This window comes from Alligator mississippiensis, chromosome 2 (assembly GCF_030867095.1).
Source record: "Alligator mississippiensis isolate rAllMis1 chromosome 2, rAllMis1, whole genome shotgun sequence".
Taxonomy (NCBI): Eukaryota; Metazoa; Chordata; order Crocodylia; family Alligatoridae; genus Alligator; species Alligator mississippiensis.
In genome coordinates this window covers 214,803,309-214,826,578 of record NC_081825.1, presented here as the reverse complement: position 1 = coordinate 214,826,578, position 23,270 = coordinate 214,803,309, and the positions used below count along the sequence as shown (strand labels likewise).

At 41.4% G+C, this 23,270-nt stretch overlaps 1 long non-coding RNA gene across 1 annotated transcript in view; it reads right to left on the bottom strand.

Annotated features, from left to right (window-relative positions):
- The window catches only part of LOC109280566 (uncharacterized), a 70,743-nt gene extending 48,540 nt beyond the window's left edge, over nt 1-22,203 (bottom strand). Inside the window, exon 1 of the long non-coding RNA XR_002086945.2 lies at nt 22,094-22,203. This is a non-coding gene — a long non-coding RNA (uncharacterized LOC109280566). The remainder of the gene's footprint in view (nt 1-22,093) is intronic.
- Between the last annotated feature and the right edge of the window lie 1,067 nt (nt 22,204-23,270).

The following is a 23,270-nucleotide window of genomic DNA, read 5'->3' as shown; positions in this document are numbered from 1 at the left end:
GAAATCTTCAAATAATAAATGCAAAGTAACTGCATCTGTCATTAATTACCAGAAAAAAATGCATACAATATTTGAACCAGTATTAATAATGCCTGTTGTTGGATGGACTCTACACACTATATTAAGTGCTGAGTGAGCAAGTCTGAGAACAAACCCTCTCAGACTAGCCACATTATAATATGTTGAAACTTGGGAATCCCCCAGATTATAAGCAACTGCACACTCAACATTTCCACCTGTGCACCACAAGAGCTCCTGGACATCTGTTACATTTTAGGGAACTTTTGTACTTACATACTTAGCAATACTTAAACAGATACGTATTTTTCCCTTTCCCACGAAATGAAAAAGGGAACGAGAGTTCAATGGACACTTATTTCAACATAAGTATGTAATATTAATATCTTGCATATATGTCACCTTTCACAAAGTTCTTTACAGTGATTAGCATAATTGATCCCATTTGCTGGTTAGGCAACTGAGAAAGAGAAGAGTGATGTGACTTATCTATGGCTACAGTGCAAATCAGTGCTGGAAGCTGGGGGTCTAGGTGTCCTTACTCATTCTCTGGTGACCACTAGAAAGTGTCAGATATCTGATAAACATTATCCATACTCCTATATCCCTGATGCATCATCATCTGCTGACCATCAGGCTTTATGCAAAATCTACCTCTTAGTAACTGTCTATTTACAGGAACAGATAAAATAGCTGTACTTTTTAATGTAATTAAAGGTGCATATCACACCACAAATGTTGACCGATCAGTGATTTTCAGTAGTCTGTCTTAACCACAGAGCTCATTTCAGAGTCATCGACTGAGCCTCCTATTCTCTAAAATTCTGCAGTAGATTCCATTTACTAATACTAACAGGAAATCCCATGAATCTGCCTCATGGCCTTTTACTGACTTCACAAATCCAATTGATACAGATAGAGCCAATTCCTGAAACTGCAGCTGTCCACGCTTACAAAGCTCTAACTGTTAGATAAGGAAGTGCCAGCTGGAACAAGAAGTTTCCCTTACTACTAGATGCCATACTCCTAGCCAAGCGGGCAGCTGTCAGCTTGGGTGGCGGCAAAACTGTGTAAATGGGAAACCCCTAAATCTGGTGCCTTACACTATTCTTAAAGTAATGTTCTGTTTTCACTTTCAAATGGAACCTGCAGAGATCAAACCGTAAGCAAAGCCCAGCCTCATGGGAATGAGATCATGTTTGTTTCTGAGCTTCTGAGTCCTCACATACCCCTGTGTCACTTGAAGGAGGTATTTAAAGGTGCCTGCCAAAGAAGGAAGACCACTCAAGCCCAAAGCTGTGCAGGGCCTCTCCTTTGACCTCAGGAGGACAACAGAACCAACCCTTTTAAAAGCAACTTTAAAAGCTTCTCTACCTCAAAATGCTTTTGGTATGACACAGGGATTTTATCCATGGTTCTATGTTGATTTTCTATGCTGACTTTTGAATTTTCTATGTATTTTAATCTGTATGTGCTTAAAGTCCCCAGGAAATAGAAACTCTAAGCTAGACTGTGATGGGTGGGGAACAGGTGGAGTCCTGCCTCCTGCCCCTTCTGGTTGACCAATCCAACTGAGTCAAAGGAGGCTGAGGTTGGGTAACAGGAATAATAATAATTACTTACTGCTTATGTGGGTCAACAGATTATTACTGCTCCTGCTTTTTGTCTCCCCAGAACAAAGAGAAAGCAGAGAAGGAATGTGATGCAAGAAGTTGCCCATGAGTCACCATGTCTCCTAGGGTTACTCTTCCTGAGTCCATGCAGTCGATGTACCACCCCTTACTCAGGGCTGTGACCCTAACTTTATGGAAATACATATGTATCAGCATACATATTAACAGTACTTTTATTCACATGCCATATCACATTTTAAGAGATGGACCTTCTATAATACAAAAAGTCATTTTAGATGGGAGTGGGCCCAACATGTGCTTCCAGACTGGCAATTGATTTTATTCCTGTTTCACACCCCTCATTGGTCTATGCCATGTAGAACACCCTGGGAGTTTCAGAAAGACCCTTGTTACTAGACAGCCAACTTAATGCCACTTTGTGGTATTCCTGGTATATTTTCTTGCCAATTCTACAGGGTTTATATTGCAATAAATGTCATTGATGATAACATGCCATTTATTTTCCAACCTATTTTACCGTTGATTTCTTTGAGGATTTCTACTTTAAGAGCAATAGGGTGATACCGCTCATTAATTGGAGGGAAGAGGCACAAAATCACCTTGTTAGGGACAGAGCTTGCTCATAGTAGAATTAAAGAGAAAATTCTTATTGCCCCTGTATAGGCTGCGCTATTTTCTGTCCTTTCCCACCCTCCAATGTGTTTCCCTTGTGGTAAGTAATATATATGTGACGGTGCAACAGAATCTTGGGTTGTTTCATGCCTTCTGTATAAGGCCACAGAAAAGCTGTAGAAGCAAAATTCTGTAGGACTTCCTTTACAGACTCTGTGGAAAGTTTTGGAAAATCCATGAGGTTATTTAATGCCACTTTATTTGAAGGACACAGGAAATACTGACAACATGTTTACTAGACATTTTATAACCTTAGTGAATTGTTTGAAATCATAAATGACTTTTTTCTCTTTTAAAAGAAAAACATCTACTCCCACCTCCTTCAGATTTTTCAGTAGTCCACCCTTGCAGTCTTGAGATGCTCCCAATTCTCATTCCTTCATACCCCTGCTGAATATGTAGAAGTGTCCAGAGATTTTGTTTCCCCTTATCTCTCTCAGTACTAATGGCTGAGGTAGAAAAACAACAATCAATTCACAACAATCCCTTCCTAGAGTTTCAGTCTTTCAACCTTCCTCCTACTAAAGATGTTTTTAAATGTTTCCAGTTGCACTGAGAAAAGGGCATTAGCTGAATGATTTGATTCTAAATGATCAACGGTGAAATTATTTGAACTGCTATAGTTGGTTTACTATGAGGCAGTGCACTTACCGTTGTAAAGCTGCTGCTTAAAAGTACTGGAGCCAAGAGCAGGTCTCGCGAGCTAACTACATTGGCTCCCTAGAACACTTTTTAAGATTTAAGGATTTGTTCCTAATCTTCAAGACCTGCCCTGTTATTGACCCAGACTACCCAGCCTCCTGCTCTGTAGTGTTCTCATGAGACCTAATGGTCCTGGTGACCACAGATTTGTTACTCTCAAAAACAAAACTCGTCCAAGGTGAAAACAGAGGGCTTTTTTAGCAGTGTAACTTTTTAATGGGAAAGAGAAGAATGACCACAAACGTCATGGACTGTGCAATGAGATGTTAGTCTCAGTTTGACTCAAGGTTTTAACTGCCACAACTATAGCTAATAGAACAGAAAAAAAAGAAAGAGGAACAAGTAGGAAAAAAGCAGCGAAGAAAAATGAAAGAGCAAGGTTGCATTAAAAATGAAGGAAGAGACAGATATAGACAAATCATGGTCTTTAAATGCCTTGGGTTTAATTAGGAAGAATGTTAATCTTTAATGCATACAAATTATTTATGTGGAGTTCAGATATTATAATGATAGGAACCTAAGCAGATAGATAATAAAGATAGATATATTGCTATAGTGAAAGATATATTATTAGGATTCAGAGTTAACATTCTGCTGAATAGAATGGGCAATGTAGTCCTTTTTATAAAGGACTTCTCATACATCAGCACTGTCAAATGCACTTACAGAGAGAGGAATGCAAATTCAGCCTTGACCCATTTCCAGTGAAACAACTGAAGACAAAAAGAGTAGGAATATCATGTGAAAGCATGTTTGGAGTAAGTACCTCAGTTCCACAAGAGGCTCTCCCCTATTTTATCCTCTACTGGTGTCATTTTCTCTGTGAGGAAAGACTCAAGAGAAAAAAAAACAGCAATAGTAAATTAATTAATTAATAATAATAAATCAAGCAGTAAATAAAGAAGTAAATGCTTTTTTCGTGGAAACTTTATATATGGACCCACGAAGGTTATGTCTATGGAAAGTAGTTTGTGGCTTTGTGGGCTTCTTAATATAAATATTCCTGACATAAAAAATACTATTCTAGAAGCCTTTGTGGAAGAATTGGAAAATATATCCTTGTATGCAGACCAATGTAAACCATTTAATAACTAGGGAGAGAGTTCTTCGTATTTCTGGATAGAAGTCTGCCCCCCCCCCCCCCCATGCAGACTGCTGTCTCTTTTGTGAAACTGATTTGCTGTGGTATTCAGAGAAGGCAGCTGAGCAATCAGTTTCACTGCTTCCCTTCTCCCTGGTGTAAATCCCCCATGCCCTCCTGCTGCATCCTGACAAGATTGCAGGCTTTTATTCTCCAAATTCTTTCAATAATGCTGTAATTGCAACATTAGGAGAAACAATTAGGACTAAAGGGAGCTGCTTCTGAGTGCCAGGTCTGCTTAATAACTTAATTAAATAAACAGAAATATAATTACAATGTAAATATTTCCTTTCTCTAATTCCTACACATCCTGAGAGAGCATGTTGTTGAAATGAGATAAAATGATTGAAAACCTTTTTGTGCCTCCACACTTACAAACCATTGCACAGCGTTCCCACTCCTATCCACATCTAAAATACCATTTTTAAGATTGCAGTCCCATCCATCAAGCATAAAAAAGAATGCATCCTTGGAAATGAATACCCAAGATAGTCAAAAGTGTTTATAATTGGAAAGGAACCACAAGGAGCAAATTGCTGTGTAATTTATAGCGGCAGATTTCCTTCCTCAAATTATTTTCATTCAGCAGTTTTCTTTGAGAACATTTACAGTTTCAAATGTTAGAAAAATGGTAAAAGAAGAATGGATCACATCTTTTGGCACAAAAATGACCACTGAGCAGCAATATCTCTACCTCATGGTTTGACCAAGAGGAAATTATGTTTGCTTCAATACACCTACTCCTGATTTACACTGGTTTAACTCAGAATCAAGCTCAGTGGCCAAAAGAATTGTCTGGTCTCTTTTTGCTAGGAATTTTCTTTGGCGTCATCCCCATGATTTTATAAACTCAAGATGATTTTTTCCTTTTAAGTTCAGGTATAAATAGTAAAAAGCAGTCACTGATGGTGGCAACTTTTTAAATGACAGCAGTGTAACAAATAACACGTGCCACTTAAGGCACTATCACCCCAGCTCAATGACAGTGAAAATCACCTCTGTAAAACAGTGATAACAACAGTCTGAACCACAATGTATGTGCACATTTCTGTTGCTATCAGCGTTATCGATACATAGGCTATATCTACAACAAAAAATCATATCATATCTTTATTCTTCAACTATCATAACAGCTGAAATAAAAAGGAAGACCAATGTAGAGTACAAATTTTTCTACACTGGTTTCCAACACTTCTCTGGGGCTTTACAGGGCTTTCTGGAAGAACAATAGCAGCAGGTGCTACTGGGCATTTAGTAAGACAACCCAGAACTTTCTAGGGCAAAAACTGAAGCAGAACGAGCAAATGACAGAGTATTAATCATTGGCAAAGTGTAGGGGGTGCACAAAGGTGCACATGTACCCCCTGAGATCGGTGGTGCACCCCCTAAGATAAGCACTGCCGATGCTGCTGGTGGCACCGGTGGGCACCTTTGGGCAGTTGCAGCTCGCCACCCTCCTCTGGCCCTCACTGCAGACACAGCCAGGAGCAGCAGCGGGCAGTCACCAATTGCTAGTGGCTGCTGCCAATGCTGCCAGCAGCATCTGCGGGTGATCACCAACTGCTGGTCACCACCCCCACCCCCTGCCACCACCACCACCATAAGGGCCTGTGGGAGCTCCCCACTCACCATCGCCATGCCCCTGCTGCCACCATTGCCACCGCTGCCTGTGGGTGGTCACCATGCCCCACCCCAGCCCCTGGGGGCACTAGTCGCTCATGGTATTAATTATAGCCAAACTTGCAGTTTCTCACAGCAGTTTCCCTCATTTCTTTGCCTGGTTCTGCTGCTCCCAGATGGTACTCCTTTCCCTTCTCATACATAGACTTCTACCTTAGCTTTGGCTACCACCAATTCTTTGAATCATCTTCTCAGGTTTCTCTAATATCAAAGTATTGTTCCCCTAGGCCCAAGGTTCCTGACTGTGGATCTTTCGCATCACTTCAGGTCATATTGTATACAGGGCTGGCCAACCAGTGGCTTGCAGGTGGCATGCAGCCCATGAAGAATTAAGTTGCAGCCCCAGACTCCTACCCATCCACCTCTGCCCCCATTGCTCTGGCTGCAACAGCAGCTGAAGTCTGCTCTGGCTTCCACTTTCTGCACCTCCCACAGGGTATGGGGAGGTGAGGGAAGTTAAGGATGAGGCCAGGGAAATGTGGGTGTACAGTGCTTTGGGGGTTAAAAGGGGGCATCCACTCAGCCTGTGGCCCAGGAGCCCATGGTCCCCAGTGGTGTGGTTTGCACAATATGCAGTCCCCACTAGCATAGTCTGTGGGGCATGTGGCCCCCAGCCGCTTAGAAGTTGAACAGCCCTGGTATAATGCATTGCTTCAGTAAATATTCCATCTCTTATGTACATTAGCCAGCTGTTTATGGATTGTTATACAAGAATGCAGACATGTATTTCATGTTTCTCATTTGGAATGAAGCAGAGATGTAGTCCTCACTGTATATAGGTGGCAGGATGATGTCAATAAACTTAGAAATGCAAAGGGGATATAAAGAAAAACTAGCTTTGTCCCATGAAGGGGAGGAAGATCATGTATTACTGCTGAAATTCACATGACCTACTTGATAAAGCCGTAGCGGCCACATTCCTATAAGAGCAGCTCACACACACAAAAATGCACCAAAGAGAACTGTCAGCAGGCACATACTCCAGCTGTTGCCTGCACTCACTATTTCCCTGAAGAGTCTCAGTTTCATTCCCTCACCAAATTTCTGTCAGCTTTTGGAAAGCAAAACACGTTTTTCAAAAAAGCACTGAAAATACCTGTTCTCCCATAGCACATGTCTCCCTAACTTCAGGCAGCAGGTAAGGTAGAGTAGCACCTAAGAGACAAATTAGTCAAACTAAGATGTCACCCTGCCCCACCTTCTGCCTGACTTCAGGCTAACATGACTAACCATCTCTCCGCCTAACTTCCGAAAATTTGACCCTGAGTTCAGTGCCATTTCCCCTTCTATAAAGACTAGACCCATTCATGCTTTTGTGTAGTATATTTAATTCCTTTAAAAATAAAAAAAAATATTATGTATATGTTCTGTGTCTACAAACAGGCATACATACACTATCCACTTGGCTCTCTCAGACAATGGCCTCTTCATACATAAACTCTCTTGCTCTTTGGGAAATGACCTGGGCTTCTATGGTTTGTCCAAATCCTCTGCTGTTCTCCAAGTTCAAGAAGGTAGAAAGTTTATTGCGCAGTTATGGGTCATTGGTCTGACCCCCTGCCATCCAGGACCCCTTTATCTAACCCCTTGCCCAATTATCCAAATGTCCCACACTTCCCACATCAAGCAATCAATTCGACATGCAGCTCAGTTAGCCTCCAAAAATGCTCATATCAGTGGGGCTGCAGAGGTTATAATTTATAGCCCTGCTCATGATGCTGGGGGTGCAGGAGGCGAAGGGGGACTACGTGCCCTCACAGTCCTGGTTCCATAGCAATGAAGAGCAGAATGATTTTGGTTGTCCCCTTTTCTCATGTGTAAAAAGTACCAAGTTGGAAATATTAATGATGAGTGAATCTTCTGTATGGGTAGAGGGGCTAATAACGGGTACTCTGAGATGCTGTAGTTACATATTTATTTCAGCCAGGAAGCTAAGTAATAATGTTACTTATCTACATGATTTGCACAACTTCATTGGCATTCACATCTCATATTTCCAAAACACTTGCCTGTTTACCACTTAGAGAATGGATTCCCTCTGCCCCCCATCTACTTTCTGACTTAACTTGGGTTAATAAAGAATGAGTATAAAGATGAGGAAAGCATCCCAGTAGAGCGCTTTGTATTCAGAAAATAAGTTCATCATTATCAACACAAATTTCTTTCTTCTTTAGATTTGACTTCACTGTGAAAGTGGCAGAGGAACAGATATTGGGACTGAAATGCTAGCTGAAAGAATTTAATTTTGAAGAGGAATTCAGAGGGAAAATCAGATGAGTGCAAAGAGTGAGATTGTTCCAGGTAAAGGGAACCCCCCATGAAATTCCAAGGGATCATTTTAAAATGCAATGTTCATACAATTAAATCTATCATTTACTATTTAACAAACAAAAAAGCAAAAACTTGATATCTAGAGATGGGCCTGATCTGCAATGGTGTAAAATGGATCCAACTGAACTTTTCTACTGTTTAGGTGATACTTAGATCCACAGTTTTAATTTGGCCAATATAATTGTAAATGAGTCAGTTATAAAATCTGGTCCAGATCCCAACTTCCCCGAAGTTTGGGGATCCTCAAATGCAGATGCTTGATTCAAACCCATTCTATAAACATGTATTATGATAAAATACAGTCAATAAACTTTACTGAGCATTACCAAGGGAGGCCAAGTGCCTCAGTTCCCATTAATTTAATAAAAAATTAATGTTTTTTATAGACACCCAGCACCTTGCAGGATTTCACCCTGTTTGAACAAACATTACCAAGAAAATAAAGAGCCAGATCTGTAATTTCTATCAAACTATAATTAGCTGCATTTCCTTTTGTAATCTCAAAAACCTAAGAAGCGTACAACCCTATCATTGCAGCAATAGGATAATTATTATAGCACAAAACTGTTAAAAGTAAAAATGTCATACATTTTCCTTTGATGTTGAAAGAGGAATAATTAATTCAAAGACATGCAAAAATTAGTGGAATTTAAAATACAAAACAAATGTAGTCTAGTCTTGTCAAGATACAGTGTGCTTTTCATAGACATTTCCTAGCCTGCTCAACCACAATGGAGCCCCCACAGCTTTTCAAATCTACTATACAGAGTAGTTAGATTAACCTAGAGTACAGCAGCATAATTAAGCCGCGCCAATTAAAATGGGCTCTTTTCTGAAGCGCTGCTCTCCATGAACTCGGTCACTTTCAGCAAGGCAGAATACAGGAGTTGCATTGCTCCTCAAAAAATAGTTGCCTTCATGAGCAATGACAGTAGGCCTGTATTTTATAATCTCTGTCCTTGTTCTAAATATGGCGCATTAAGTGCTTTTCCTTTGAAAGTAAGTCCAGATATAAACAGCTATGGAATTAATATTCCATTACTAACAGAGATCTCCAGCAATCTGTTCCTTACTCTCAGGCTGCATCTACAGGAACCAGATGAACTGGTGCAACTTGAACAATGGTACAGCATTAGCCACATTGCTGCCATGCATCTGCAGATAGATAGCTTTCCCTGCAGGAACCGCATATACCCATTCCATATGAGCCAATACAATAACTGCAGCCAATATATAATCAGCAGATAATGAATATGTTTAATAAAGTATTATCTAGGTGTCAAATACATTCCATGCTTGATCATTAAAATTACAACTAAAATTATTATTGTATTTGTACTATAACAGTTACTTATGCAGTTTGGTTTCTAGCTCAGATGTTTGACCATTAATTTCTATTCAGACGGAAATCCTGGCTGATGATGTCTGCAAGTTTCCCAGACCACTACATCCTATACATGGCTTTATACCTGGTTTTCCCTAGTAGTCAGCTGATTGCATAAAATCATAGATATCTCTCCCCTAAAGTCATTACAGTCCTTGCAGCTCATGTAAATGTACTCAAGCTATTTTTAAAATAGCTAGCCCAGGTACCACTACTTCTTTCCCCACAGCAGCACAGAACTCAAGCTGGGTTACAAAACCTGCAGGAAAGGTTATATGAACTCTCAAGCAATTAGCTTGATCTGTTCCATGATCCCATTTCTACACTGAAAGCAGTAACTGAACAGGCAAATTTACAGCTAGCTCAAGAATATTTATCTGTACAAGCCATAATGATTGTGATGTAAAAACACCTTCTCTGTATGGACATTGCCACTATAGTACTTGAGTGACTGTTAGCATGATGTGTTAGCTCAGGAATATATTCTGGAAGTGTTCATATTTTCTTATCAATTATAGTTTCATCTTTACTACCTTCCCTGTATATCAAATGGGTGTATAAAATCATGACTATATTTAATACCTCAATACAAAAAAGTCCTATATTTTGTTGTAAGTAGCTTCCTTTAGATTTTAATTACTGTTCTATGTCAGACAATTTTTCCTTTATTTGTGCTTTGTTCATGTAACATAGGATTCATAATTGTGGTCTTGGGGTACATGATAATCCAAACCCTCATATATTGTCCCAGATGCAAACAACCAAAAATTCAGTATGATGCTGAAATTCAATTCCAGGGGTACTATTAATATATCTACATGAGTATTAACATGGTCTTCATTACTGTGTATATTTAAGAAATCAGTATATAATCAGCTCACTTAACATTATTAAATTTTTACTCACAATACCACTATGTGACAGAGTAGTGGATCTGTATTTTTTCCGGAGGTCCAAAATATGCCTCTGAATAATTTATCTTATAATTTATGGTATAATTTATATCCTAGGAGCCTAATAGCTTCTCCCAATTTATTTATTTATTTATTCCTCATATTCACATTTGCTGAACTACAAACTTGGGCTGGGCTTCACTGGGGACAGTGGCAGCAATAGTGGCAGTGGACAGTGCCACTGTGGGGACAATGGAGTTCCTTCTCCTTACACCTGCTCCAAGAGGACTGGGGTACCACCCCCTCACTGCCACTGCTGTCACTGTCCCTAGATGAGCCCAGCCCCCAGAAGTGGCTCTGGAGCTCTCCCTGCTCCTATGACAGCAGGGAAAACAGCAGTGGCAGATGGAGGTGGGGGAGGAAAAGGGAGGGCAGTGGTGATGTGTAGGGGGTGCATGTGCACCCCCTGACTGGCCACACTCCCTGCTTAGGCAATGGGCAGGTGGGAGTGCTGGTGCCCCCACTGCAAGCACTGGCTGGGGAGTGGGAGCAGTGGATGTAATGCCATGGCCACTTCTGGGAGACTTGTGGGAGGGGAGTTTTGCCACAGGGGGCCCCCCTCCTGGTCCGTGAGTTTTGCTGTGGGGGACCCCTTCCCCTGATCGGTGAAATTGGCAATGGGGGGACCACCTGCCCTGGTTCCTAACTGGTTGCTGGGGGAATACATGTCCCCCCTGACTAAGGTGGCACCAGTCGCCCATGAGAGAGGGGACATGCCTTTAAGCATGCCTTTGAGAAGGAATGGATTTTCAGCTGATTTGTGGACTTAATAAAGTCCCCAGAGGCTCCTATGGTACAATCCAGTCTGAAAGGGGGGGAGCAGCCACGCTACTGCACCCTGCCACTCCACCCTGGATCCACCCCTGCCTATCATATTGTCAATTTCAATTAAAAAAAACAACTTTATAGAATCATAGAAAATTAGGGTTGGAAGGGACCTCAGGAGGTCATCCAGTCCAATCCCCTGCTCAGAACAGAACCATCCCCACCTAGATCATCCTAGCCAAAGCTTTGTCTATCTGGGGCTTAAAAACCTCCAGCAATAGAGATTCCACAACCTCTCTGGGTAACCTGTTCCAGTGTTTTACTACCCTTCTAGTGAGAAAATTCTTCCTAATATCTAACCTAAACTTCCCTTGTTGCAACTTGAGACCGTTGCTCCTTGTTCTGTCATCTGCCACAACTCAGAACAGTCTAGCTCCATCCATTTTCGACCCCTCCCCCATGGTAGTTGAAGGCTGCTAATAAATTCCCACTCAGTCTTCTCTTCTCTAGACTAAATAAGCCCAATTCTCTCAGCCTCTCCTCATAAGTCATGTGCCCCCTCACCATTTTCGTTGTCCTCCACTGGACTGTCTCCAGTTTCTCCCCAGCCCTTCTCTAGTACAGCCCCAAAACTGAACACAGTACTCCAGATGTGGCCTCACCAGTGCTGAATAGAAGGGAATAGTCACTTCCCTTGACCTACTGGCAACACACCTACCAATGCAGCCCAGTATGACGTTAGCCTTGTTGGCAACAAGGGCACACCATTGACTCATATTCAGCTTATTGTTCACTGTAACCCCCAGGTCCTTTTGTGCAAAGCTGCTGCCCAGCCAGTCATCCCCCTTCCTGTACCAGTGCATGGGATTGTCCCGTCCTAAGTGCAGGACTTGTTGAACCTCATGAGATTTATTTTGGCCCAATTCTCCAATTTGTCTAGGTCACACTGAATCCTAGGCCTGCCCTCTAACATATCTGCTACTCCCCCCAGCTTTGTGTCATCTGCAAACTTGCTGAGGGTGCACTGTGTGCCATCTTCCAGGTTGATGAAAACATTGAACAAAACTGGCCCCAGGACTGACCCCTGGGGCACTCCACTTGATACTGGCTGCCAACTAGACATCAAGCCATTGATTATCTGACAGTCTGAGAATGGCAGAACACACATTGCTGGGCTAAGCCATGTCTCCTGCTACGTGGGCTCGGCTGGGTGAGTGGAATCAGAGTCTGGGCAGCTTGTCTGGGAGGCAGGTGCATAGGGCAGGGGCAGGGCAGGGCAGGGCAGGGCAGGGCAGGGGGTGGTAGATCCCAGGGTGCCCTTCACTTACAAAAAGTGATTTTCACCATGAAAAGGTTGGAGACCACTGCTCTAAGCCCAATGCTCCAGCCAGTTTTCCATCCACCTTACAGTCTATGCATCCAGTCTGTACTTCCTTAGCTTGCCTGCGAGAATGTTGTGGGAGACCATATCAAAAGCCTTGCTAAAATCCAAGGTATTTGATCATCCATTGGTCTCCCCAAATCCACAGAGCCAGTCATCTCATCATATAAGGCAATCAGGTTGGTCAGGCATGACTTGCCCTTGGTGAATCCATGCTGGCTGTTCCTAACCACCTTCTTCTCTTCCAAGTGCTTAGAAATGGATTCCTTGGCGATCTGCTCCATGATTTTTCCAGGGTCTGAGGTGAGACTGACTGGTCTGTAGTTCCCCGGATCCTCCTTTTTCCGTTCCTTAGATATGGGTACCATGTTTGCCCTTTTCCAATCATCTGGACCCTCTCCTGATCACCATGAGTTTTCAAAGATGATGACCAGTGGCTCTGCAATCTCATCAGCCAACTCCCTCAGCATCCTTGGGTTCATCCCATCCAGCCACATGTCTAGCTTTTCTAAATAGTCCATAACCTGTTCTTTTGCCACTGTTACTTGCACACCTTCTCTCCAAACTGTGCTGCCCAGTGCAGTAGCCTGGGGGCTGACCTTACCTGTGAAGACTGAGGCAAAAAAAGGCATTGAGCACTTCAGCCATTTCTGCATCCTCTGTCACAAGGTTGCCTATATATTCACATTCAACTTGAATTTTGTACATGGTGTTTTCTATGCAGGAAACTTTCATATTCCTACACTGAGTAAGGTGGATGTAATTTCTTTTTCAAAAATAAATAAATAAACGGAAGCACAACTGTGTTCCAAAATGTTATTCTGAGTAGTGAAAGACTAAACTGTTACACTCACAGTAAGGTACAGGGACCACAAGTATACTGTACAGTAGTTGTCTCTATTGGCTCTATCTTGATCTGTACCACATTACTGTTTTAAATCCCCTCCACAGTATGCAGTGGATATGTGTGGCTGTCGTCATGCTTGTTAAGGACCCATATGTTCTGGATTACTAAAATATGGAATCTTCAGACAGAGTGGCAATGGAGTTGGGGGCAGGGTTATACCCCCGCTGGCTTACTGATACATTTTCCCAAATATCAATTTTATTAATTCTTTGTGAAGTGATGATGTGAGACCTTCACTAAGACCTACATACCAGGTAAAGATGCCCCCTGCTCAAAAACTTGTATCTTAGGAGCAAAATCTTTTTTAGTACTCATTTACCCAATTAGTCTCAATTAACTCAATCTGATTACCCTATGCTATTTATTTCTATTGGAGTTCATTCATCATTTCCAAGGTCATGTCTTATATCAGTTGTAAATGCACTCTTTACATAATGTAAATACACTTTCTGCATATCTAGTGAATGACTGTCAGGCAAAACGTATTTCAGGATTTACTGTAATGTTTTATTGCACCTGAAGCAAATCAGGTAAGTCTCCACACATCTGTCAAAAAAGGATAGTAGGTACTTTCAGCTCAGGGAGAGGCGAGGCATAATTTACTTACAGACAGTGAAGGGTACAAAGTATTAATTAAAAGCAACAGCAAAATGGTGGTTTTACTGTAAACCTGTAACAGATCTGAATTTTGCCAAGGACACACCGAAAAACGGGGGGTAAATAAATAAAATAAAAAAAATCATAAAAACTAAAAACTGTCCATTTCTCTTTTGCTCATGTCTACAACATTTAGCTAGGCCATGTCCTAGTCTGATGGAAGTCACCACAGCTCCATTTACTTCAGCAGAGCCAGTTTACACCAGTTGGTGAAACAGCATGTTGAACATCTCTGATTCCAAGTGTATGGGTTACTGCACTTAGGGAAGCTCTGGAATGTACTCTCCTTGGTTTTGCTCTGCATTATTTTGCAATTAAATTCTGCAGGCCTCCATAAACAGAACAACATGGCTAGAATAGAAGGACATATGATGTATATTATAAACATATACAGTATAGCCGATTTCCCTTCAACAGATATCATTGAATAAAAAGCACATTAATAATTTTAAACATTAATTTGCCTTAATAGCATTTTTGTTTGAGGGGCTTTTACATTAAAGTCTCATTGGTTAACAAGCATTAGGCAGCTTAATGCAGCTGACATTCATTATACTAGGCTTTTTTTTTTTATTAGGTTAATAGTCATTCGGGGACTGATCCTGACAGTCATGCAATTGGTCCTACTTATATACGGTCCCCCTGAAGAAAACAGAACCGCATACATAAATAAAGACTACCTGCAGTCCTTGTAGAAATATCTCTTTCACTTGCATCACATTAAGGCCTGATAGTAAAAGGTATTAAATGTCCGCCAAACTTAGATATCTGGAAGTGAATATGGCATAAACAGATGGATAAACTTAAGTCAGTCAGAGCTGGGAGCCTATTTAGGATCCATTCAGAGAATCCATTTAGGATCAAGTCCATGGCTGCCATCTAGTGAAAGTGTCTCACCAGAGAGATCTGGGCTTGATTTCTCATTTATTAAAGGTTTGAATGCACAAACAAATTCTTGAAGAATAAAAAGGATGGGACTGCACCACAATAACTGCCCATTTGTATGCCATTATTCCATGGTAAGTGTAAATTAGACCACAGTAACTTATCCCACTTTCATTAAAGAATTTACTAGTAGCAGGTCAGCTTCCACTTACTACATGATAAGAGCACATATAATGGCTGGAAACAGACGTCCTTTTTGGAGTATGATCAGCTGTGTCTCAGTATATCATGGCACAGCTGATCTACTTAATGGACATCTAAGAGATGTTGCTGGAGCTGCCGTTCCCCCAGAGTCAGTCCCTTGCACCTCTCAGGGCTTCAGGAGCCTAATCCTACCAAAAAAAGGGTCCCTGGGTGCCCTGCCCTGAGTTGGTGAGTGTGTTTGCAATGAGGGAAACCCCTCTTGGAGACATGCCCCTGTGTTGGGCCATGGGAGAAACCCCCAGCAGGGGATTCCCCCCCCACACACACACACAGCGGTAAAACACAGATGAGGAAACTTGCCTAGGTGTTCCTTCTTCTGATTGCCCTCTCTGACCCAGGGGCAGCAGCATGATAGGCGAGCTGGCACCTATCATGCTGGCACTTTTGTCACTGCTGCCCCTGGTTTAGGGTTCATGTGTAAGTGGAGGAGGAACCCCTAGGGGAGTTCCCCCTACTGTGCCTTGCAGGCACATGTTGAGGGGAATCCCCTGTTGGGAGATTTCCCTGTGCCCCAACACAGGGATGGATCTGCAAGAGGGGGTTTCCTCACTTGCAGACACATGTTCCAAGTCAGGGCAAGGCCCTCTAGGCCCTTCCCCCCGCAAGATCAGACCCCTGAGACCAGGGGAGTTTCTGCCTGGGACAGGGGAAGAGTGTGAGCTGCTGGTGGCAGTCTCCCACCACAAGTAAACAGATGTCAGCCACAAAATGGTGGCACAAATTGTTAGTACCTTTGGGCATGTGTAGATGAAACGGGGCCCTAAATTGAAGCAGTGTTTTTTTAAAAATGCTGCTTCCATTTAGGGCCCTTTAAACCCTCATGTTGTGCACACACCCGAAATTACCTGCCTCTCTGGCAGCAGGGAGCGGAGGGTAAGCTGCCAGAGAGCGGAGCGGTCCCTGGGATGTGGTGGGGGGTATGGTGCTTCTCCCCACGGCAGCGATGGGACCCCCCCAGGTGGCACCTGCCTGCCGGCACCCAACTCGGTCAGTCCTGGGAGACACCACAGCCACTGAAGGAAGCACCAGGCCCCCACACAGCTCAGGCAGGGAGGCAGCCTGCAGGGGAAAAAAAAAAGATCTTGGGCAGAGCTTGCCTTCCCAGGCTGCTGCCAGGCTGCCTGCACAGGCTTCCTGCAGAGCCCCTGAGCTGCATGGAGCCCAGTGCTTTGCTCCACATCTATAGGGAAGCTTTAGTTTGCTGTGCCCCAAGTCATTTAAGGCACATTACACCACCTAATTTCCTACAGCAGCTGGAATTACTGCGTAATACACCGCTGATGCATGCAAACATGAACACCATTAAAAAGGTGCAAAAGCATTTAACCCGCTTAAAATATCGTGCACACATGCCCCTCATTTCGTCTACACACAGCCATGGTTGGCATCGCAAAATGTAAGCACTTCTGGCACAACAAAGGGCTATGATGTGTATTGACTCGGCTCTTGCGCTGCCATAAAAAATGTTATGGTGGCACAAAGTTGACATCTATTTGCTGCTATAGATGGTTACTCTGGAGCAGCTGATGTTTGGTCAAGCTCTACATTCTTTTACCTTGCAGTACATTATTTGCACGCCCATACCCTAACTTAACTTTCACAGGGGCCTAATATTAATGGCTCTGGTGGAATTTCTCCTGATTCACATCACTGTAAATGATTAAGGAATCAGTCCCACGGTTATCAAATTCAATCATCACCCAAATGGCAATGTCTACACTTGGCTGATTATAACTTGCGTCTGTGTTCCATTTTATTTGAGAAGTTCAGTGAAGCTGGCAAATGGTGATATATAGATTAATAAATAAAAGATCCATCCTCCTGTTAACTTTAGTACATGCAAGATTGGTCACTAACATTATGCACCAAGTACAAAGATTAGTACACATGACAGTACTAAATGTAATGCATAATCATGATTTCTTTGCAAAGTTTCAGCTATCTCTGCCACTTCTGTTTGCATGGCGTAACATGGAGGGATGTGTTTTTATCAGAGATGGTTGTTCCTAATTCCTTGTTATTTTGTGAGTTCATTTAAACTTAGATTTACTTTCAGCATTTTCTAGCATCCATACCACATACTTTCAGACTTCTTGGGTGTGATTTATTGGGTGTGATTCAACCTGTCCACTGAGAGTCAAAGAACTACACAGGTATAAGATGGGAGGAATATAGTGCTGAATCTGGCCCTTCTGTTTACTCCCAAGGCTTATTATCTGGCCTAGTGCTTATTTACCAGCTATTGAACTCCTGACAGTAAGTACTGTGCTCCACAGCTAGCATTTGGAGGATCGTGCTGTTAGTATAGGTTGCATAAAGAGGCCTTTTGTTCAAAAAAGGAAAATGTGCAGCATTTAGAAGCCACATTCTAAATCTAGTATTGATAATGGACAGTTAAATCAACTATTGCTCAAACAGGCATTCACAGATTTTGTCTGAATTAAGCATGCCTGAATCTTTGTGCCACAATGTGTGCACTCATTTCTTTCACAGACAGGCAGTTCATGAAGTAATAGTATAGGCTGGGCTTGAGTCTAGGGCAAAGCATGAGGACTTGAGGCTCCAAACGGGGAAGAAAAAAATTAGAAAAACCCAAAATAAAAAATAAACCATATGGAATCCACACTCAGATGCCTTTTAAAACAACCACAAACATTCTTGCTGCCTCAAGCTGCAAATGTCGTGAAACAATTACTGGGCTGGGGGACTTCAAAGGTTCACTGAGAGCAGCAGTTTTATTTTTCAATCAAACACAGGAATAGGGCTTTTTTTTTCTGAATGAAACTGCACCCAGGCTTCCTGATTTCAAAAACTTTGTTCCGCTTCGCTTGACCACTCCATAACCTTAGGAGAAGCTCAAAAACTTCAAAATGAAACTGTGAGTCATATGGAAAGAAAAAGACATTCTTACATTTCATTAAGGTTCAAAACTGCTGCATTCCTTGTTTGTGAAATTCACATGAATGGGCTGTCAAGCTTGCTCCTGACTACTGCTGCTTAGAGGAACTTTTCCTAAACTTGAACTTACTTTCTTAAACTCCTGTGTAATTATGTATTTGTTTATTTATTAGAGCATATGTTTGGCAACCACTGGTAGGGGTTTGAAGATTTACTAGGCATAAAAAGCTTGTGCTCTTTGTTATTAACTGTTATCGATTACTTTGGGTTTACACCTGACTCTTTGGGGTTGTTTTTTTTCTTTTTTGGCCTATCTCTCTTAACTCATTCATTTGCTTGCATGTGCAAAAGACTTTGGAGAAGTAAGTCAGAAGTTAGAAGTTCTTGTCTGACTTCTGACTGCCTCTCCCATAATGCTAGCTCTTTGGGGGAAATAGCTATCCTATACAGCAGTTTTTCTGATGGCTGAAAACAGAGGGCATGTTTAGCAAAACTAATGCACATGCAGCATGTTCAGAACACTGCAATTTCTAAAGAAGACGGATTCCAACTGCCAGACGGATCAAGGTTTTTCCTCTGGCTGGATCCCAAGGGGTTAATGTTAGCCTTGACCCCTTTGTACCGAGTCATGCACACAAGAATCATGCAGAAATAACATGCTGCCCCCTTTGAAGAGAACTGAGTCAGATTGTTAAAAATGAAACTGACTCACTGTAGAAATAGTGGTCACTGGAATGGCATCTCCACAACTGCTGTGGTAAGAGAGGAAGCAGCCTGACCACAACTGCCTTTGTACTGTTTAAGTTCTAAAAACCACAAAACCCCATTTGAAATTCCACTGTGTAGCAAGGCTTGTGTAATGAGGTTACGATTCATAATAGGATCATTGAAAACTGAAACAAGCAGCATTAATGTGTGGACTGCCTGCAAGGAGCTAGGAACAGTGTGATGATGTCATTTTTAATTAAAAGTCTACCCCTGCTTGATGCATTAAAAAAAGGAAAGAAATCAAGGAATGTGGAATGTGCATGGACCCCATCCTTAGGGAAAAGCTGTCAACCAGAATATTGATACTATACCACATTGAACCCTATACGGCATATGGCATGGCTTTAATGGAACTAATTCCAAAGTATTCTGCTCATCTCACGCGTATCAGAATTCTGTTCCTATGCTGAAAAGAAATTAGTCAGAAATGGGTAGAGCTCACAGAGTACTCAGAAACGCCTCCCTGATCATGTTTAATACTGTAAAGGCAACTGCAGAATGAGACCAAGCCCAAATAGCTTGCATTTCAGGATAATAGGTCACATCACCTGTTTATGCAAATTGACACAGTTCCATCACTTTGAACAAGTTACACCAAATAAGGATCTGGTGTCTTCACTGTAGGGATCTAGCCAGTCTTGTGAAATGTAAATGAAAATTATTATTATATGTAAAACTATAGAGCACAACCATTCTAAACAACATTATGTGAGAAATGCAAAAGATAAGGCACCTGTCTACCGAGGGCGTTTTTACACATTTTTTCTCTGGGATTGGGGGTGGAGGGGATGCTTTAATTAGAGCAGCTCTGAGAGCCACTCTAATTAAAGCGCCCGCAGCATCTCATATATCAGCATCCCCATACTTCAAAATGGCAGCAGGGGTGCTTTAACTAATGCTTACTGAATGAGCTTTAGTTAAAATGCCCCCACTGCCATTTTGAAGTACAGGGATGCTGATGCACAAGATATGAAAGCTGGCTGGAACGTGTTAATTAGCATGCTCCAGCAGATTTCATTAATCGAGTCTGCTCTGAAACGCTGTACTTACAGTGCATTGGAGTAGCTTCCCGGTATGTCTACAAGCACCAAAAGTTTATGCAATTAGGAGCAAATCTTGTAAAATCCTGAGCACTTTCAATTCCTTTCCAAACTAGTTATGCTCTCACTGGGCATGTCTACACAAGACACTTATTACACAGTAGCCGACTGCACATTAATGAACATGTAGAAGCGGTCATTGAGGCCAATTAAAAGCCACCCATTGACTTCAATAGGAACAGGATAAGTCTCTTAGAATTTCAATGGCATTCTTCCCTTCACTGATATCAGGCACTAATGGTGCTTATACAGGAGCTGGGAGGCTGCTTCATCACTCTGTAATTACAGCACATTGGAGCAGACTTGATTAACTGATTCTGGTGGAGTGTGGTACTTACCACTCTCCAACCAACCTTCATGCCATATGTATCAGCATCCCTGTGCTTTAACATAGATAAACAGATAAAACACCCCTGCCACCATTTTCAAGTGAGGGAGTGCTGATACACAAGACACTCTGAGTGCTTTAATTAAAGCACCCCCCCCTCGACCACTACTGGAGCAAGTGTAATAACATCCTATGGGTCCATTTGGGCAATGCTTACTCCTTGTAGTCACCCCATTGTTCTGTAAATGCTGGACTTTGCTCCCATACTAAAGAGGGGCTTTTCCAAGGTAAATCAAGTGCAAATGATAATATAGACAAATATGGGTGCAGAATGACCATCAACCAGTTCTGCTATGAAGAAAATTAAAGACAACTCACTTATCTATTGTTAACCTTACTTTTGAAGATTCATCACATAGTTCCTATTTTGGGCCTAAGACCTGCAAACCATTATGTAAATAGGCTATATAGCAAGTATAATAGCTACTCATATGTCTAAGTGTTTACCTGATTAGGCCTCAGCTTTGATATTACATTATGCAAAAACCATTGATATCAACTAGGTTTCACACATGTAACCAAGGACAAAATATGGACCTATAATTTTCTTATATAGTTAAGTACCCTCGGTAGTTCACTGACATAAATAAAATCACAAGTCTCTGTCCCAAGTACCTTACAGGTAGTGTACTTCCTCATTTCCTGTTCCAAACTATTGGACAGAATTTCTGTATGCTACTAGGTAGGATTTACAAAAGGCCTCAGAACTGGCCTAATTATGCTTCCATTGAAGTCAGTGGGAGTTTCATTGCTGAACACTTTTGAACAATCTCACTCCTAGTAGGCAATCCTACAGAGCGCTGAGCACTTAATTCTCACTGAAGTGCGTCACCCTGGTAAAATTGACATCCATATTGAATATCCACTTAAGAGCATTTCTTTATCCAGCCTTCAAAGTCAACAGTGTTGTTACCTCTGTAAGATTGGACTCCCCCAGCCCCCCCCCCCCCACACACACACCTTCTAGTTGTCATAAAAAGATTGAGAATGAGATGTGCTATATAAAACCTAAGATATTAGCGTTCACGTTCCTATCAATCTCAGTAATTTTAAGCATATTGTATTTTTTATTATATTCAATATTATTTCCTTCTTGCACAAGTTCAGTCATTTTTAGACATAATGAGAATATCTCAAGTCAAATAAATCACATGTGGTAAAATAGGCTGTAGAAATTGGGCTTATAAATTCATGCAAACTATTACACATACTGTCATCAGGGAAATGGCAAGAACTACATCCTCTGATGGTGCAAACTGGGATAACTCCACTGGAATAAATGGAGCTACGCCAAAATGTACCAGCTGAAAATGAAGTCCAAGATATGTTATAAAAAAAGAACTGCAAAAGGAATGTAACCTAGCCCATAAACTTTTATCCAACGAATGCAGTCAGACACACTGTAAACAATTATCTTTAAATTGTTTTAATTTCATTCTGTTTTGAAAATGATAGCTATGACTACACAAAAAAATCCACTCAAAAAAATGCTCAGGTTCCATAAAAGTTACTTCAGGCCCACACTCAGACACAAATTTTCCCACCCCTGTTCGATCTTGCCTTACCTCGAGGCATATTAAGAAATGCAACTGCCAGAATGTTTCTTCACGATACACTTTTTGTCTGTTTCACAGCTAGAAAGCGAATGGCTCAGCAGGATAAATACCAGCAGAGTAAAGTATTTTATTCAGATATCAGTTGCAAGGATCAGAGGGGAAAAATGCAGTGAGGCCTTTCAGCCTAGAGTGCCATGGGAGAAGAAAAATGAGACAGCAGAAGTGTGTGGTAACACAAAAAGAATGTTATCTCAGAGGAGGGGAAAATACTTTCAAATGCATAATTGCAAACACATACCCTCATAGCTAACCCAGAGCCCTCTCAGACTGCACTGCTAAGATTTTGGAAATTGTCCAAAGTATCAGCTTTATATGAGAGATCAAAGTGATGAAAGAGAGAGAAGAGCATCAAATATGATTGATAAAAAGTATTGCTTTCTTTGATTGGTTTCTGCTGCTCCTCAGTCCTCATTCTCCTTCCAAGTTACTATGAATAACAGCAGATCTATGGTACATCTAGTAATACAGGTTTGCATGAGGTGTGTGCCTATAGGAAAACACCTGTTTACTATGCATACCTGCTTTGAATCACTACAGCAACAAAATTCCTACTCAATGCAAGTAATTGCTGTTAGCAATGACAATACCATTTTTTAATACATTACAGTGTGCATAAATATGCATTACTTTATATTATGCTATTTTGCCAGCTTTCTGCCACCCCTTTCTAACATGGGTCAGATCTTATTTAGATACTCCTGCCAATTTGAGTAAGATTAGTACTCATAAATTAGGGTTCTCGCCAATATGATTCAGGTCCATACTATTTTTATACTGGATTCAGGTTCATTATGCACATTATCCCTATTTATACCTCTATGTATATGCAGATAAATATGATTGATGAGAATAATGTAACCTGAGCGTATGGCTTCATTGCGCTAAGTACTGTATGTACATAGAGTCAAAGACATGTTCCTACCAGAAAAGATTACAATCTAAGAAATTTACATAGCACTTAACTTCAAACCATTACTAGTTGGCTAATTGCTCACAGACATTACAGTGGATGAGGCTTTCAAAGGGGTAGAATTATATTGGTTATAGTTGCATACATATATTTAGAGAAATTATGAGATCCAAGGCCTAAAAATAATATGAGCTGCTTACAGACATTAAAAACAAA